Here is a 16630-nt window from a genome sequence, read left to right on the forward strand (position 1 = left end):
TCTCATTGCATCATGTTTGTGCTTTGGACATGCATATATCCCTATGTGATTATGCTTCATTGAATGCATGTTCAGATGATCATTTGCTTTGCTATGTGATCATTGTAGTCATTTCTATACTTGTTATATTATACTTGTCATTTATTACTTGCTTTACCTTGAGGGTCTAATGTGTTTTGTGCAAGTGTTTCAGGGTACAAGTATATATATGTTCCAAGTGCATCACAGCTTCTCATCACTTTGAAGGGGAGAAATTTTAAGCACTTTTAGTTTATATTGTTTAAGTTTTTATTCAATATAATGTGTTTGTACCCATGTGCTTTTGTAAACTTTTAGGGTTAATGTTTTATGCATAGTTTGTAGGCTTTATGGTATGTACCTTGCTTAATGCAGCCTTTATGCTATGTTGAAATCAGTACTTTAATCTAAATGTTTTGCATTTTGGTTTATGTACTATCACTCTTGTGCCCTTGTAGGATTTTTCCTAGATGCATATACTTAGTGTATTATGCATTGGTTGAGTGTTGGGCATACAAGTAACTTGCATTGTTCTTGTTAGCTTGTATGTTCAAGTGTTCATTCCAAGTGTGAATGAGCATTGTGATCACTACCTTGTAGTGATTGCTTGTTTGATCAAGCCATGGTTTGGTTCTTAACTCCATCTTTGCTTGATCACATATTGCTTGCTTCATATGCATTTCATGCTTTTCTACATACAATGATCATGGTGTATTGTTGTGTTTTAGGAGATTCATGTTCATATGATTCAAGAGCTGCACAGTTTCTAGATTTAGGTGTGAGTGAGTTTTGCCATTGTTCCCAAACTCACGTTTAAGTCTAGAGTCTGTTTTAGGGTGTTTTGTCATGGAATAGCCAAAGGGGGAGATTGTAAGGTTGAATTTAATCAACCATGTGTTGGCTTTATTCCATGACAAATTTGCTTGTAATATAGCACTTAGAAACCTTGTATTTAGGTGGGAATCATGTAAGGGTAATGTGTGAGAGAGTGTGAAGAAATGCTCAAGACAGTGCAGTGAAACAGAGACTCGCGGCTAGGACTCGCGGGTGGCTCGCGACTTGTAAGCCGCCAAAAGTTGCTCACGTGCAGAGCATGCAGGGGAGCTGAACAGTCACGCCACCTGGAGCACTACACGACAAAAATCCAGACTGGCCATTAAGTTAGCTCGCGACTTGAACTCGCAACTCAGTCAAGTCGCGAGGTCAAGTCGCCAGCCAGCCCTGTTTTTGGAAAAACTTACTCTTCGTATTCCATTCTCACACCAGTATAAATACCCCTCATTCCCACAAGATATGGGTGGTCATTCAGAAAGAAAAACCCTAAGAGAGGTTTCTTCAAAACACCCACCCAATTAGAGAGAGCTACTCATTCCTAGAGAAATCTTTGTAGTCTCTTCTCATTCCCTCTCTCATTGTCATACCTATTGAGAGGAGATTTCTATCCAAACACTACCCACATCCATTCAGAGTGTTGAGTGTTTTTGGAGCTTTGGGAAGCATTGGAAGATGCCAAGGATGGCGGATGCTACGGTCTAGTAGCGGAATCCGGTAAGCTAGAAAAGAAAAAGGTTCGGCGCAACCTCGTTGGAGCAAGAAGCTTGGAGGGCTTAGGTACATCGGGTAGATTAGGCTTGGAGGGTCTATTGCTGTTCATGTATCCCAACTGTATTTTCTAGTGGATTATTGACCGCTTGGAGGGCGGCGGAGAGGTTTTACGCCGAGGGCTTCGGTTTCCTCTTCGATAACACATCGTGTGTTGTCCTTGTGTTTGCATCTCTCTTCCCTTTATCTTTGCCTTTTATTTTCTGCTGTGGATGTGATTTATAATTGGCTTAGATTGATTTCCAATTCTGTTTATAGTTTATGTTCATTTTCCGCACACTAGTTGTTTGTCATAAAGCTTGAATTGGTTGTTTTGTATTTGGGGGTCTAAACGTTCAAGGGTGTTTATACACGTTTTTGAACTTTCAGATACTTTATATGTTTCTTGTTTCAAACTGTTTATTCATTTATATTTACTAGCGTTCAACCCACGCAATTCGCGGGACACTTTAATTCTTATTCATGGTAGAATATTTAAAAGTAATAATAATAATAAAATATTTAAATTCTATTGTTAGGAAATTGCTATTTTCACTAAGTGTTTAATCCTACCAATATTATTCTCTAATAATATAAACATGATATCATAAAAACTCCATGATAGCTCCTTAAGCCAACTAATCATAAATATGATATCATAAAAATCTTATGATAACTCTATAGATGATTAATAGAAAACTAAATACTTCTGTAAAAAAAGAAAAAGACAAAAATTATTCAAATGACAAAAATATTCCCTATTATTTTTTTTCATAACCAGCCTTTGTTTTTTTTAAGGAGATTATAAAATCCCTTTTAATCTGTGTTTATGCATGAAATATATTCAAATGAAACATAATGAGGAAAATACAAAACACCTCATCACCATTATAGGATTCTTACTATAGCTCCCCAATTTACGTTGCAAAGAGGACAATTAATTCCAAGAATTCAAAGTCAAAATATATATATATATATATATATATATCTTGAGGTAGGGGGGGGGGGGAGAAAATGAGATCCCTTAAAGCCAATCCTTATTTTGCACTTGCACTGATTGAAACTAAAAATTGGTCACTCAAGATCAAATGTCCAAGCCTATGTAAAAGCAAAGAAAGTGGCTATGGTAGGCCTAACCAAGTCTTCCATTATAGAATTTTCTCAATAGCAATCATTAAAAGATAAGAGCCAGTACCAACAGAAATCTGCATTGCCTTGCTCTTTCCTTGAGCCGTGTACATTTGATTTTCAATTTCTTGATGCTTCCTACTACTGTCCTTTTCCATCAACTCCTACTTCATTAAGATCTTGATAATATTTGCACTTTTCTCAATATCACCAATATTCATTTTCTTATTTGTCTCTACCTCTTTTTCAACTACTCTCTGACTCTAAGTATCAATTAAGACCTAGCAAAATAAGAATAAAATATTCATAAAAAATAGCATTAGCATAACACATAAATGATGCATTGAGTTGCACTTTATAAAACTCAAAGGAAGATATCCTTCTACTTCACTCTTGTAGACAACATCCATCCCATTTAGCATCTTGCCAAAGACAACATGGCATCACTTTGCTGTTAATTAATTTGGCCAAAAGTATAGGGTATGTTTGGGTTGTTAATACTTAGGCTCTACAGAACCATATATATTGTTTATTTTTTTCCATAAGGATTATGTAAGTAAAAACAAATTATTATATCTGCTAGGTGTTCTACAAAAGCCCTCCCAATAGGTATTTTATTTTTTGAATACTCATTTGATTTGCCTTCTTTTGTTCCCATGCAAATAAATCTCATGTTGTGGAGCTTTTAATGCTTTAAACTAATGAAAGAGAATCGCAAACAGCTTATGTAGTTAGGACAAATCAAAAACCCAATATGGTTGGTGGCAATTATTTTTAAAAGAGAACATAAAAGCTTGACAGGTTAGTTGAATACAGAATAAGAATTAATTGAATGCAAATATTTGTTTCTTTGAAGAGAAAGCTGGCTAAAATATGCAAATCAGAGCCAATTCAAACACAAATACACTAAAGGCCCGTTTGGATTGAGGGGAGAAAGAGGGAGAGTGGAGGGGAGTAGAGTAAAGTTGGTAAAAATTAAGCTAATTTTGGGCCAAATTTACTCTACTCTACTCCCTCTCCTTCCCCCTCAATCCAAACGGACCATATTGGACAAAATCTAGTACAAAGTATGAGATAAACAAAGAGAAAATCAGGCTGTCCTTACCTTTCAGTTTGTTCCTCAACTCTTCTTGTAAATTTCCCGAGTGTTGTGCTGGGCAAAGAACTAAGCAAATCTGTATTTTAACAAAATGTAGGGTTTGAAGGTTTTTCAAATTATAGGAGAGAAAGACGAAAGAGAGACTACAAAAGAAAGGTTTGATCCATCAAAAATAAACAGAAATTATGTAAACTTGTGAAACTAAAGAGACATTGGAATTTCAAGTGCATTCTCAAAGAAAAAATGTTGCAAGGATCTTAGTTAAAAACTAAGTTTTGAACTTTACTCTAACTATTAAAATCAAGAGTGAAAATCCCTAATATTACCCAAACCAAAATATAGAGATGATAATTTGAGACCAAATCATCCAAAGAAAGAGAATAAACCCATCTATCCTTCAATAGGGATCGAAGGAAAACCCTAGAAAATTCAGCAAGAGTGGAAAATGTTAAATATAGAAATTCAAATAAGAAAAGTACGTTGAAAAGTTACAGGAATTGAAAATAGTGGGTGAAGTGGGAAAGAGTGTGCTTACCTTCTAGATATACTATTGCAGAGAAGGGATAGGGGTAGGAAAAATGAACAGAGCAGCAAGGATTGAGGCAAAGTACGGATAGAGCAGATGGCAATTAGAAGGGAAGGGATAGGGTAGAGAATGAACAATGTAGTTGGTAGTTAGAATGAATGAATATTGAGAGGGAGAGTTCCACCACTAAAATAAAATTTTCTGGCTCATTGGAATTCAGCCGGATATGCCAATGAGCTTAAGAACCAAAACAATACTTATTAGAATAATATTGTACCTATTCTGTATAAAAGAAGTACATGAATAGTGCATCTTTGCAGTTTTTTTATTACTTGCAAACTTAATAGCGACCACTCATTTTTCGGTTGTGTTAATACAATTCACACACCATCAACTATAAAACTACAATAACAAAACACATTGTCTGCAATTGTTTACCATTAAAACAAAAGTTTAAAGTACCTAACCCCGTTAATTATGCAGATAGAGTGGAAGGCAATAAAAACTTTTAATAGAAAATATGAAAGAAAAGCCAAAAGGCAATAACAAAAACTTATTCTAAAAGAGAACCAAGTAATAGCATTAAAAACAGGGCTGACCCATATTAGACTCCATACCACACACTTGCCTTGACACACAAACATTTACCACCTCCAAGACTTTTACCAAATTAAACAAAAATGAAGCACAACTTCTCCCATAAATCTAAGTTGCATTTGTTTCCATTCGAGTTTCACTAATTGTTTGCAAATTAATTATGGCTGTAGGGAATATTTTTTCTATTAATGAAGCAGTCCTATTTAGTAAGTTCTCTGCTTATCTTCCTTTTGAAGATAAATATATTCCTTTCTCAAAAGATAGATTTGTGTTAATTCTCACAATTAGTCTTCAAAAACATCCACTTAAAGCAATGTAGCCACAAAAGATAAAAAGTCAATGCTCTTGGGACTTGGGAATATGGATATTAGTATTACACATTTGTGGTGCATGATTAGAATACAAATTGATCACAAAGTATCATGACTTGAATACACATCTTACTCAGTCATGAGGCCACATTTAAGGTAAGAAATTATTTTATTTCTATAATACCAAGATTGTACCATACGTAACTAATTAGCAATAAAAATGAACTCAACAAAATATGACCTATACCCTCTAAATTCATCACCTTATTCTTTCATTCTTCAACAGGATTAAAAAAATTGAAGAAATTGAAAAGCCTTCCCTCTACAGAGATTCACGTTACTATAGGATTTGGATTAAGGAAAAACTCTCAATTTACTTTTTCCTTCCAACTTGATTTGTATTGTTTATAACTTTGTCTAGAATAATCTCCTGCTCTATTTTGACATTCAAATTGTCCAAAAGAGATTGAGACTTGAAGTTCTTTAAATCCGTTCCCTTGTGTTTTAACCCAGACAACATAGATAGATAAACATGAACAAATTTAACCCAAATAACTTAATCATAACCAAATATAACATAAAGACCTAACTGAAACCAATCCAAACAAATATAAAAAAATTGATCCTATTTAATGCACAAACTGAAAAGCTAAAAGAAAAACATAACTTCAAGTTAAAGACCTAAATCAAAACCACTCCAAATAAGATATCAGTGTCTGATCATATTTAATGAACAAACTAGAAAAAAGAAACACATATTGGTATTGGTTCTGGCATGATGATGGCAGGAGGAAATTCATTTAAAAACAAACACCTCATACTGACTTTGTTCTTTGGTTTTTTTGTTTTGTAGTCAGGCAATAACAAACAAAAAGGAAATTCATTTAAAATAAATGCAATAGAAGATAAAGTGGCAATCACAACTTTGCATCAATCCAACTTAAGATCAAAGCATGCATGAAAGGAAATAAAAATAATACATGAAGAAAAAATAATTATAGTTTCTATTATATGACAAATTGACAATCATAATCAAAATCAATTCAATTGAGTACCAAAACTTAAGCCTAAATCAAATCAAACGTTTAAAACAATATTTACTTAAATAATACCTATAAAGGTTTTAGGCGGCCTGACCTGAGATGTCAGATTGCTCTCTTTCCAACTCTTTTCACATGCCCTTACCAACGCTCTCTTCGAATAGCAAACGTTAAAGAAACAAAAAATAGAGACTACATCAATGGAGGTACGGTCTGATTGGGGCAGAGGTGGATGTACTATGGCACAGTTTAACCCAAACAATCAAAATAGAACCACTTATAACTCAAATACCATAATGAGAACCAAATATAACATAAGGACCCAAACAAATTCAAACCAATCCAAACAAATTATCAAAACCTACTCATAATTAATAAACAAACTTAAATGCGAAGATAAAATCTCACTGGTAGTGGTTCCAACCTCTCTCTATCTTCCCCTGCGTGAATAGGGGAAAAAATTGGGGGGGGGGGGGGGGGGGGAGAAAGAAGAACCCTAGAAACGTAATTGCATAGGAAAAAAAAGGGGAAAAAAATCAACATCTAATTTCCTGTTTCTATTGAAATGAATTTGTTATATAATTGGGAAAAAAAACATGGAATAACTTTCAAAAATATGATCTGTTTAAACAAAGCAAAGAAATTTAATAGTGATGGTTGTATTTGCATTGTGCATTTATTTTAATTCCTTTCTAACCTCGATTACCCAAATACTCAAATCAACGTATCTAACACAAATATGCAAAACCAAACCAATTCTAACCCAAATACCTTAATATATAAACCAAAATCTAAAATCAAACATGAATTAAAACCAATTTGGCCAAAATACTCAAAGCCAAAAAATAACGGAGAAAGAGAAAACTTTACCAATAGCGACCATCTAATCTCTCTATTCGCACCTTGTGGAGTTTCTGTATAGTGGTTTGGTCGTCTGATAGGGGCATTAGGGTAGTATTATCTCTCTCTGAGTAGAATCTGTTATTCTATTTTATTTTCAGTATTTTATTTTTTAAAATTTACCTTAACCATAATGGCTCCAGCAGTATGACGGTTGGGGAAAGCCAGTTTTTTGGTGGCTGCAGACGAACGGCAGTGTTGGTGGCGGCGCCCTGAGATGTCTCTCCTTCCCTCTCTGCGCCTTACAAACCCTCAAACTCTTTGTATCTCAAGAACCCTAGAAAATTAAGTAAGGGGAACTGTCGGTTTTGAATTCAAAAACATAGAAATATTGAAGATATAAGATTCTAATTCGAATAGGAAAAGCAATGGTGAGGACTTTCAATCTTTCGAACTACAAAAATAGTATTTGAAGAGGAAGGGAGTACGCTGACCTTCAGGATCAGTGGTCTGATTGTGGCAAAGCCTGACTTTCTTCTAAGATTTCTCTCTCCACCATCTATGACAAATCGAAGTTCTTTCTCTATCGTTCTCTTTCTCGGTTCTCCTTTTCTTTCTGTAGCGTATGTCTGTTTTGGGTTTTTTTTTTTTTTTTTTTTTTTTAATAAGCGCGTTGGGTTCTTATAAGACTCTCCCAAAATGTTGCACCGTGTGGGTTTTTTAAAGAATAAATTGTAAACGTGGCAGCATTTTAAGTGGCCATTTTTCCTAACGTGGCAGCACCTTCTTAAAGGCTTCTTCTATTATATATAGTATTAGATGAGTTATTCATTGATATATTTCTTTATTGTGTGTTGTTTGAAATCAAGAATTTAATTTGTTTACTTGTATTGTTTCCACACATGCGGTTATGCATTTTGTTTAGTATTTTAGGAAATATACAGGTTGATTCAATTGAGCTACTGTCTACATTTGTAGCTGATGGATAGTAGTTAGGATTGAATTTGTTTTATGAGCATTATTTTTGTAAAGGGCTTTTATTTTGTAAAATTTGAGCTTCTAGTTGTGTTTTGTCACGGATTGACAAAGGGGGAGTTTGTTAGGTTCTAAAGACTTAGGATTTTATGTATTTAGAACTTTAATTTGTATTGTTGGCAAACCATGATCAAAACAATGTGTTTAGAAGTGTTTTAGTCTTGCTCAAAGTTGTGCATTTATGAAAAGTAGTGTTTTAGTCTTGCTCAAAGTTGTGCATTTATGTAAAGTAGTGTTTGAGTCTTGCTCAAAGTTGTGCATTTATGTAAAGTTGGAATCGAACTAATGTAGGAAAGCATTATGCATTTCGACCTGGCTCAATCGATCAAAGCTTAGGCTCGATCGATCGAAGCTCGGGCAGAATGTTTTTTCTGCAGAATTTCCAACTCAGCCCTAGTTGTTTTAAAACATTTTTAGGGTTTCTAATTTGTCCTAAGTATAAAAAAGCAAACCCTAGCCACATTTTAGTGTTGCTCATATTGCGGTTTGTGTAAATCTCTTGTGAGATCTAGAGGAGCTTTCCTTTACACAAACTTAGGATTTTCAAGGAAAAAATTTATCTACACCTTGATGATCAACTCGGTTGCTACCATTGAAGCTTAAAGAAAACACAAGCGGGTGTGCTTGTATCTGGTGGTGAATCCTAGAAAGAAGGAGTCCGTGGATTCGGAGCTTGCACGTGGTCGTGTCAGTAAGTTCTACTGGTTAGTAGCAATAAGAAGTCGAGCATGGGGGCTTGTAAGTCTTATTGTATGAACTTCGATTCTTTCAAGATAGTGGATTCAAGTTTACCTTGAGGATAACTAGGTCAAATCCTCCCCAGGTTTTTACCGGTTTGGTTTTCTGGGTGGTCATATCTTGTGTCATTTATTTTTTCGCTGGTTTGCATGTTATGATCTTTGTTATTGTAATAACCTAGACTTGTTAAATTGGACTAAGTAACAACTTGGCTAATTACCTAGGTTAAATCAATTGTTTTTAAGGGGTCTAAAAACCATCAGTGATGGATTTGATTAATTATTAGCCAAATCATATTCTAAAGAAGGTGACTGAAGAGGATGGTTTTGTTTGGTTTTTTACTGGATTTTATGGATGGCTTAAGGCTCAACAGAAGGAAAATTCTTGGAAATTGCTAGAACACTTGAGTAGCTTTGTTAATGGGGCATGGCTTTGTGCGGGAGATTATATTGCAATTCTAAATACTACAGAGAAATTTAGTTTAAGACCACCAAACACAGCAGAGATTGATGCTTTCTAAAGTGCTTTGGACTCCTGTAATCTTGAGGATTTCGGGTATAGAGGCTATACTTACACGTGGACTAATAAGAGGCCTAGTGATGCAAATACTAAATTGAGGCTTGATCTGGCTGTGGTAACTATGGAGTAGCGGGATAAATTTCAGATACCTATAGTATCTCATCTTCCACCCTATGCATCGAATCACTTGCCAATTATGGTGCATGTGAAACGTGTTTAGAGGCAACAACAGAAATTTAAAAAAGGGTTTAAATTTGAAGAGGCTTAGCTACTATGGGAGGATTGTGGTGCCGTGGTCAAGGATGCTTGGGAGATGGTTGGAGGTACGGAGTCAGGTTTGGCTTTAATCAAGGAGAAGATTAAGTACTGTGGTCAGGAATTGCAAGCACGAGGTTCTTCCAAATCAGAGCCGAATGAGGCTACCATGAAAATCCTTCAAAACCAGCTTGAGGTGCTAAATAGGTCTTTTAAAGCAAACTACTAGATGACTTGCTTTTAAAGCAGGAAATTTACTAGGCACAACGATCTAGCATCCCGTGGCTTAAACATGGAGATAAGAACACTAAAAACTTCCACTCAAAAGCCTCCCAAAGAAGAAGGCAAAACCATATTAAGGGTATTCAATGTGCACAAGGAAATTGGGTGGAAAAGGTGGAAGATATAGCTAATATGGCTACTGGCTATTTTGAAAATTTATTTTGTGCAGATACATGTGATCAGATGGAGGAATGTCTAAATGTTGTCCCAAGGAAGGTGACACCTAATATGCAAGGGACCTTGTCTAGCGAGTTTAGTGCTAAAGAAGTAAAAATAGCGTTGTTCCAAATGGGACCAACAAAGGCACCTGGACCTGATGGTATGAATGCTCTCTTTTACCAAAGATTTTGGCATGTTGTGCGTGATATTGTAGTTGATGCTATGTTGGATTTTATGAATAATGGTCATATGTTGCCTGATATTAATCATACTAACATTGTGCTTATCCCTAAAGTGAAGAATCCGGAGAAAATGTCTGATTTTAGGCCCATCAGCCTTTGTAATGTGATTTACAAAATAATCTCTAAAGCGCTAGCCGATAGACTGAAGCAGGTGTTAACTAATATTATATCTCCCACTTAGAGTGCTTTTGTCCTAGGCCGTCTTGTTACTAATAATGTGTTGCTAGAATACGAAATATTGCACACTATGCACTACAGGAAGAAAGGTTATATGGCCTTGAAACTTGATGTTAGTAAAGCATATGTATCACGCCCCGAACCCAAATGAGAGCTAGGCACGTGACAATTAAATAATTATCCTCAAAGAAAATTTCATCAATAAATTTTCAAAATATCCTCATTAATGAAATTCCCAAAAGATCTCCAATAATAATCTTCCAACATCAAAATAAAAAATAACTAAATCCTTTAAATCTAAAAGTCTACACAAAAGGTAATCTTAAACATAAAAGTTCAAATCTTATTCCATTGATTTCCTCAACTTCACTCATGCGCACATCCCAATGGAAGCCCAAACATATGCTACTCTTCTTGATCAAAATTTGAAAGGAGAAAGAGGAGGGTGAGTTGACCAATCAATAAGTAACCAAAATCCAAATAAGTTCTATCCAACAATAGATCTATAAAGTAATAAGATGTAATATGAATCTTCAAAAGTTATAATATGCTATGGGTTTTCAAAAATAGCTAAAGAAGTTTCATAATCTTAAAATAATACTTTGCAAATAGGTCACATACTTTAATCTTACAATTATATCATAGATGGTTTAGAAAGTAGTTAGTTTTCCATATATCAAAAGCTATAACTTACAATAGGTTCCAAAAATACATAAGCAGTTTTAATGACTCAAAATAGTTAAATATTCAAGTGTAATTCATATTCTTAACAATCTTATGATGGTCACGCTATATCCCCATGATTGGGCATCAGAGTACCAATGAATAACCCCCATTGGTTGGATATCAAAGTACCAATGAATAACCCCCATTGGTTTGGGTATCAGAGTACCCCCATTAGTTTTGGGTATTAGAATCAATTCATAGTCAAATTGTCCATAATCATATATATGAAATCATAGTTTCTAACAAAAATATATCTTATTCAAATACAAATATATATATATATAATCATTCATTCAATATTCAAATATATTTGTGATATTTCTATATTCTTTACTTTAAATCAATATAGCTAAAAAAACAATTAAATAAAATAAATCTTATATTCAATGCTCATATTTATTGGTTGAAAATTCTTTATTCTTTACTTTGAATCAGTATAGCTAAAACAATTAAATAAAATACATCATATATTCAATAATCAGATACATTTGTGATAATTCTTTACTTGAAATTAGTAATACAATAGAAATAAATTGTAACAACTGTAAACAATTTTCAGTAGTTAAAATATGCAAAGATAAAACAAATTAGGATAAGGTTACTTACCTCCAATAGCTATTCCAAAAGAAACATTCCCTAATACTTCCTCTAAAATCCTTAGATATCACCTAGAACAATTTTCAAATATTTTTACTCAATAATCAAATAATTTAAAAATGACTTATAACGATACCCGACCAACAGAGAGACGACTAAAATATCTAATAATTTCTCTTTATTTCTCAAAAAAGAAAAGAAAAAAACCATGTATTCAATATATATATATATATATATATATCCTCTACTACCACTAACACAACCTAGGATACATAATCATTAGAATCAAAAGCACTGCCTAGACCACACACTCCTATACTGTAACTAATGTCAGGTCTACTAGCAGTAAGGTAAAGGAGACTACCTATCATGCTCCTATATAAAGAAGAATCAACACTTTTGCCTAACAAATCAACAATGAGTTGTCCCATCTTGCCCCTTAGTAATCAGTTTGTATCCTTCGTTCACTTTGTAGGTCCCCTTCTGTGATTGCAACCATAAAATTTTATTCGGAGCTCCAAACTTTGAATGTGGAGTGTTTAAAATCTCTCGTGCAACTCTTGTTTCATATATATTTGCAATGAGTTCAACCCTCCAAGTGTCTGTTTCAGTATCCATAAGATCTCTAACTGTGCCTCGGTCCAGTCCATATTCCACCAATGTTGTTTAATTCCGAGGTCTATACCATAGTAGATCCCTTAATTTGATGCCATCCCCCATACCTACTTGCCATTTTGCTTCTATCAGTAGTGTTTCTTTTGTCCTCCAAATTCCTTTCCATATTTGGGATGTAGTGGCTGGACATCGTTCCATATCCCAAAGGTTTTGAGCTTTTGGAAAGTACTTCCCTTTAAGAGTAGTGTCTAGTTGTGATTGTGGATTCTAGGTTATTCTCCAGTATTGTTTGGCTAAGAGGGCTTGATTGAATTGTTCTATCTTCCTAATACCGACACCTCCTAATTCCTTAGGTTGGTCGATTGTATCCCAAGCTATGGTATGTAACTTCCTCACTTCTGCAGTGTTTCCCCACCAAAAATCTCTAATGATTCTATCAATTCTATTGCAGGTATCTTTTGATAATCTATGGATCAATATAGAATATATTGGCATGGCTTGCATAACCAATTTAATAAGAGTTAGCTTCCCTACAGGTGATAAGAGTTTACCTTTCCAAGTTTGAAGTCTACTTTGTAGCCAATCAATGATTTGATTGCCAATTTCTCTTTCAGTTGTTCCCGGATCTACTGGGATCCCTAGATATTTCCCAATCTTTTCTGCAATATTTACTTTGAACTTTATGACTAAGTCTTCTTTTATAACTTCATCACAGTTAGGACTGACCACCATGACTGATTTGGTGCCATTTATCTTTTTCACAAAAACTTTGTATGGTTTGGCTGAGCTTGTCTGTATTCTATTTAGGAACTTTGAAGAAGATGATAATGTCATCCACAAACATGAGCTGTGAGAGGAAATTATTGTGTACTTCCGGAGTACCATAAATGCGTATTCCCTCCTCTCGCATAAATGGTGGGTCCCACTAATTAAATTCATGGTGGGACCCACCATTCATGTGAGAGGGAGGAATACGCATTTATGATACTTCGGGAGTATCTAATAATTTTCCAGATGTGAGATAGGAAGCCCTCCTGTGTTTATTGCCACTCCCTTTAGCACGTTGCAACTAGTTCAATTAATAACATATATGAAAATTTATATTTTATATTTTACTAACACTTTAAGATTTATAATGTAGACTAACACGTGTTTTAATCATATTACATCTTGGTTGGCTGTTGGAACGGTCAGTCTAGATCTTTGACTAAAACTGCTTTGTATTAATGCATGTGTCTCTCGCTTGTTTTGCTTAATTCCTTCTCATTTGCTTGATTAAACGACACTGTTGGGAGAGTCTTCCTTCTCATTTGTTGGCTGTTAATTTATGCGTTGTCTCTGAACAAGCTGTAGTTGTGTCCTCCTAACATATAATTTTGAACTCTAATTGAAATTTATCCATTCATATAAAATATTCCTTGCCAAAACACTAGAAGTTGAAAAACAAGATGTTTGAGCAAAAATCAATTTTATTAAGTTTGGCCTTTCTAAATGTTAAATGAAGGTAATTTGACGTAACGGTTTGAGATGAAATTATGGTTCAAAATAAAATTTGACTTCATGGATTAAGGTAGGGGCTTGAAAATGCCTCACGGACGAAATTTTATCAAATATGCAAGTAATAATGAAAATGACTAAATTGACTAAATTAAGCAAGGTAATTCGAAGTAAACTATAGCAAATTAAGCATAGATTATTATTATAACACAAAGTGACTAAATTGAATCAAAGCAAACATAATCCATTTCAAAAGGTAGCCCCATAACCCATGTCTTCTAATCTGTACTATAAGTCTCTAATAATGGAAGCCTTGTACTAAATTTTGCAAAACTCCTGATGCGCCACGTCAACATCTACCCCACTTCTTTTTGTTCCCCCCACTTTATTATACCTTTAATCTCTTTTATTTGTTTCCTTCTTAGTTCAACCTTTCATCTTCTCCAACTGTTATTTTTAAAAAATTTTCAATATCATTTCCTTTATGCATCCTTATATTTTACATTTATATTTTTTTTACTTTTTCCAACCTTCCATCTCCTTTGATGCTCTCTCTTTATCTCATTTTTCATATAAATTTTGTATAACTTCCCTTTCCACTTCCCTCACCTACTTTTTCCAAGTTCTATCCACAACAAAAAGGGACAAAACTCCCTTTATTTCTTCAGTATTGTTTCTCTTTTGATGGATTTTTAAAATTGTTTCTATCACTTTTTCCCCCCACTGATATTGGTTCTTTTTTTGTTATTGTTGCTTGAATATTTTAATCACATTTGTTTTTATATTTAGCAAATCTATTTCAACTTATGCATTTAGGTGTTTTGGTTCTTTTTCCTATATCACGTCAATTTGATTTGATTTTGGGTTAATAATTAGTTGTTTTGAAAGTGAGAACTTAAGTTCTTTTAGTGATCCATTTAGATGCTGAACTAGGAGGCTTTGCTAAGGTTTTTTTTCTTTTTTTTTGGATGGAGAAATTTGTAACACTGTAGAGAATCTATTCTCAATAGTTTTTTATTTACTTTTAAAGTAACAGTCATTCTTATTTTTTATTTCAAAACCTCAAATTTTCATTTCCCTCAAAATTGGGAGGAATTTGAGGGAATGAAATTAAATTTAATGAATTTTTTTACTAAAACTCCCAAAATACCCCAACATATTCAGCCATTTATTTTAAAATAGGGGTCTAACAGTAATACTGTTGATTCCATTTATTTCCCTCCATGTTACACCCAAATATGGTTATTTACCTTCCATTCCTTTCAATTCCTATAAATTAAAACTTCTAAACAAGATTACTTAAAATCTGTCCATTCCTTTCTTTTTCGTTGCCTATCCCTTACTGAAATACATTTCATTCTATTTCATTCCTTAATGATCATTCTATTACATTCCTTTTTATTCTCTTATGAACTTCAAAACAAAGGCTAAGTCTCAAGTTTCTTTAGTGAACTCAAGTCTCTAAAACTCGAGATGCTACCTAACTAATATGTTTGCTTGTAGGCCACATAACAAAATTGTTAGTAAAAATTTCTCAAAGGGCAAAAATTTCTAATAAATGTTAATGTGGTTTTTTTAAAAAGTAATGATAGCATAATTAAATTAAGGTGCTAATTAATTCCACTGTAGTGCTTATAGTTATGTTGGATCCTAGTTTGTAAAAGCATGTATGTTACTCGTATAGTACCCATACGTTTGTCAAATTTAAAAAAACTTGCGTCATACATTCTCATTGTAATTGTATGGAAACATGTGTAATTTTCAAACTAAAAGTAATATTCGTGTTCTGTTGATAATGCCTAACATTTATTTGCTAAGATATGAGATTGATAAATGTTAAGAAAGAGTCCCAAAATTCACAAATACTCCAAAGTGAAACTCAGGCTTCAACAATTGTACCCACTACCCTATTCCTTGAAAATTGGGAAATTTCATTTGTCACTCACACACATTTCTGAACGTCACTACACAATACACATTGCATTAGTAAGTTCCTTCTCCCAATTTAATCTGTTTTAACATTAAAAAAAAAAAATTAATAATAATAATAATGTATTTTTTCGGTTAAATATTTTGTTTAATATACAATGTATTTGTTTGGTTTTAGTACTGGAAAGCATGGATTGGTTGGAATAGTAAAAAATTCAAAACTACTGTACCAAGGATGGAAAGGCAAAACCTGTAAAAGAAATTAAAAACAAAGTTTATTATATTATATTATTTACTTATTAACTAATAAAAATTTTTTACTTGTTCATGGTTTAATTATAAAATGAATATATTTAATAGAAATAGAATAAAATTACATGAAATTATTTTATATAAGATCCTAATTATATTATATAAAGGGATTACTATATTATATTATTTGAAAATAAATCCATATATTTAGTCATGAAATGTTAAAAAGTAAAAGTATCATACACATTTGATACATGTACCGTTCTTTTTCTGTTTCTGTATTTTTATGCCGAATTTTGAAATGTACTTTTCTTTAAAATGCCAAAATATACCCATTCGTATATTTATAGTATTATACACATACCGTATTTTACTAACCATGTGTTTGACATTTTGTTGTGTATTTTTAGATAAACATATGTTTAAACATATAAGCAATTCTAAACCAATTTTTCTCAACTCTATTC

The 16630-nt window shown here is 33.3% G+C and overlaps 1 long non-coding RNA gene across 1 annotated transcript; it reads right to left on the minus strand.

Moving 5' to 3' along the window:
• Positions 1–2617: 2617 nt before the first annotated feature.
• Positions 2618–6715, minus strand: LOC126720706 (uncharacterized). Its single transcript, XR_007653612.1, has 3 exons — positions 6373–6715; positions 3833–3902; positions 2618–3008 (listed from the first exon to the last, which is right to left on the minus strand). It is a non-coding gene; the product is annotated as an uncharacterized LOC126720706 (long non-coding RNA).
• Between the last annotated feature and the right edge of the window lie 9915 nt (positions 6716–16630).

This window comes from Quercus robur, chromosome 4 (assembly GCF_932294415.1).
Source record: "Quercus robur chromosome 4, dhQueRobu3.1, whole genome shotgun sequence".
In the NCBI taxonomy this organism is placed as follows: Eukaryota; Viridiplantae; Streptophyta; class Magnoliopsida; order Fagales; family Fagaceae; genus Quercus; species Quercus robur.